The 3,833-nt window shown below is 35.6% G+C and overlaps 1 long non-coding RNA gene across 1 annotated transcript; it reads right to left on the reverse strand.

Annotated features, from left to right (window-relative positions):
* Nucleotides 1-887: 887 nt before the first annotated feature.
* LOC112504838 lies at nucleotides 888-1,472 on the reverse strand. The gene is made up of 2 exons (XR_003068279.1): nucleotides 1,244-1,472; nucleotides 888-1,150 (listed from the first exon to the last, which is right to left on the reverse strand). It is a non-coding gene; the product is annotated as an uncharacterized LOC112504838 (long non-coding RNA).
* Nucleotides 1,473-3,833: the final 2,361 nt, after the last annotated feature.

Raw genomic sequence — 3,833 nt, forward strand, 5'->3', positions numbered from 1 at the left:
GAAAAGGACAAAAATACTCTCAAAGTTAACGGAGAAATTGGAAGACTGTTAGAAAAGGGATCAATTTGTTACAAAACGATATACGATAAATCCTAACATGTAATAAATGAAGTTCAGGGACCATTTTCTTAAAAACCACCAAATCACAGGAACCAAATTCGTAATTTACTCTTTAATAAAACTAATTCATAACGAACCGATAAACTACATAGATTTACCTATTATTTTTTACACTAAATTATCGTAAATATAATTATTTTGTAATCGAAAAAATCATATCAAAAAAGCAAAAGCCTTTTATTCTCTTTAATTTGATATTCAAGTATATTCACATATAAATATATTCGTATTGATATTGTAACTTTACAACTTATTTCTGCATATTTATAAGACCAACTTATTTCTGCATATTTATAAGACCAACGGATAAACACATGTGAATACAAGATAAGTGCCAAATCTATTAATACATTAAAATACTCCATAAAATTGATAAATAATTGAAAATCGTATTATAAAATTGACGCTGACAAAGAATAAAATGAAAGTTTAAAATCGAGAGGTATCTCGCTACATTACATCAGTACACGTATAGTTTTATAAGACAACTTGTTAAATTATACGGAAGATCCATCGAGCGGCCATCAAGTTGTTATCAACTTTTAGAGTATCTCGTATTGATTACTTTTGTAGATTTTTGTTGTCGCGTCACTTCCAACTCGTCAAATTCAATAACACACATAAAAATAACACTAGAACAAAATTGGGTTTATAGGATACCACCAACTATTGAGACTCCAATCCAAATACCTATTTACCAATTCGTTACACATTTTAGGTATTTGATTATCAGTAAAAAAAAGATCTGCTAAAAATATCACCGCTAACACGAATCGATTTCGCATTAAACCTGATTAAAACATCGTACGTTATGGATTTAGTGTCACGCGACCCGAATAAGTTTAGTTTTGGATTCGCAAGCCAAAAGGAATTGCAAGAGCTTGAAGATAACTGGAGTTACTGGAGAACATGCATCGAGATCTGGTTATTATAACAAAAGCCTCTGTTTTTCGTTATCATCGCACTCATGGCTGCAGTTGGGGTGAGAAAATTTACGAGCGCCATCCGGATGGATCCAGAAGCTCCCTGCCTGCAACGGTAATAACCCAAAGATTTCATTAGATATAAAAGCATAGACCAATTGCAATGGAGGAGGGTGAGGCCAAGGCTATTCAGTGTTGACCTGAAAAACAGACGAATATTGGATGAATCGTAGTCGCATCCAGCCAGGAAGCGCTCAATGTCTTCTATGGTTGCATTTGGGGGAATTCCTTGCAGTAAAACCTGCAACAACCAACTCATCTTTTACTTTCTGTGTAGTGTGAATTTGAAATATAGGGATCGGTTCAAATAACAAATCAAAAATATCGTGAGAAGGTAAGATCGTATGGTTAAGAAAGATTCATGTCAAATCACTGAAAAAACCCATTTGAAGAGGCAAAGGTGAACCCATATAAATAATTTATAACGTCGGTTCATATATGCATCTTTAAATAGATTTTTTCTGGATTTCTTCAATGATTCACATATGAAACTTCCTTTAATCTTTCCTTCTCACAATATTTAGCCTTCTTATTTGGATCTCACACGATATATATATATATATATATATATATATATATATATATAACACTTGATAACACAATGGAAATAAGTTCCAACAATCAGATATTAATTCAGTTTTAGAAGTCCTACGAAAAATAAATAACATCGAACAAAATCTAACATTTTTCCTCTTTAATTTATTTCATCGTTGAATGAAGTTTTATATTGTATACAAGGTTCTAAATGGCGTGAGGGGTGGGTGGGGTGGCCTGGCGGCCTTAGGAGCCACGGCAAGGTCATGTCGTTTTTCAAGGCGTGACTTATGGCGGCAAATCTATCTTTCATATATATAATTATATAGATACACATGTGTTTTCTACTATTATTTAATGAGTCAATGATATTAAACAATTTAAATTAGGTTATATACTTGAAACTAAAGAGTAAGACACAAAGGTACAAAAATCAAATATCAGATTACAAAAATCGGGCATTGGACCATGACGTGCCACAGGCGTATCGTGGCCTCAGACGCGAGCCTTGAGGCTTGACTCTTGAGCCACGGCGTGCCACACCGGCTGTTGAGGCAAGCCTTTTAGAACACCGATTGTGTATACCAAGAGGACTTTGGTCAAGCGAGGCTCTACAACCTGTAGCTTATGAGTTCGTGTCTCTTTAGAGACATGAGTCTGTGAGTTTATTTGTTGTTGAAAAAATAACAATCCCGTAGCGTGTATGTTTCATCTCTATCTCAGTCAAGAAAAACTCTACCATGTATGTGTGCATACATTAATCAGCCACAAACAAACCACAAGTTATGTATTAATATAATCAGCTAAAAAGGATTAAATTTATTAACTACGAATAATATGTGTGCATGTGTGTGTGTGTATATTCAAGAAATAGAAACGTCAGTGCCTGTGTATATAGAAGAATACTAGACAAAAGAAGAATCATCAAAAGGAAAATGGATCAAAGAAGAACTAGAGAAGCTATGCCTGTTGGTAAGTTCTTGTTTCTATTCCTTATGACTAATTTCCATAAAATCAACTAGCAAACGCATACTCTTCATGTAGCATGTGAAAAGCCCTCGCCTTCACTTGCATGTTGCCTCTTTGAAACAATCGTGCCTCAGCTAAGAAAGGCCTTAAGCTTGTGCCTTACGTTGTGCCTCGGTGCGCTTTTCATAACAATGCTATTATCCCATGGCCCACCCAGGTTTACAAAATTTCATCTAGGATAATTAGTAAAGTAGTCGATGATAGTACTACCATGAGGGAAGTAGGCAACAACTGTATTTCCATAATTAAGCAACTACTTAAATAGGCATTATGAGAAGTCAAGTATAATGCTTGACTTGATTTTATAAAGATTCTACGTTAAATAAGGCCTATGTTGGGAAAGAAAGTCGACCGGCAAAAACGTTTGGTTCCTATCAAATTAGTATCAAAGCATCTCGCTTTGGGAAACCGGCAGACAGTCGACGAATTGGAAGAAAAACAAGGGGAAGAAATCAGAAAGTTGTGAACCAAATAGTTGACCCGGTTCACCGGAATAGACAAAGAATTCACTTTGATGAAGGGGTTGTCATGAATAATTGTCGAGACCTAAAATCAACAAGCTAGAGGAGTTGCGAAAAGGGACTGGCAAATGGGGAAGATGTTCCATCAGGATCCATTGGACAAGAGACAACCATGAAGACGGTTGGCTATCGATACGACAAGAGAAAAGGTCAAGTTACCCAACCGTCTTCGGTGGAGTTTCAGAAATTCCTACAAAAAAATCTCTACATCTCTAGGAACCCTCCCTGAAAAGAAGTTCAAACTCATGTTCACACCTAGAAATTTGATCCTCTCACTCACAGTTAAAAAAGGCTCTACACTTCCCAAAGGAGAAGGTGCGCAAGGGATGTTACGTATGAACTGAAAAGGCAAGGAATAAACTCACAGAGGATCATCACTCAGAAACAGTAGAACTGTAGAAACAAATATCAAAGGAGAAGGTAAGAAAGGAACTGAAATTGTAAAAAGGAAGAAGAAACTCAACCCTTACAGAAGGGTGAAAAACGAAATCAGCTAGAAAATCTTAACATTGAGAAAGGGATGAGAAAAGCTTGCAGAAGATATACTTTTGTGTAACACCTGTAATTTCCCTTCTTACGTCTCGTCTACGTGGTATGCGTTCTAGTTATCGATATTGTTTATATATATACATATATATACACACAC

Source organism: Cynara cardunculus, unplaced genomic scaffold, assembly GCF_001531365.2.
Source record: "Cynara cardunculus var. scolymus isolate 2C unplaced genomic scaffold, CcrdV1 Un_Scaffold_7102, whole genome shotgun sequence".
Taxonomy (NCBI): Eukaryota; Viridiplantae; Streptophyta; class Magnoliopsida; order Asterales; family Asteraceae; genus Cynara; species Cynara cardunculus.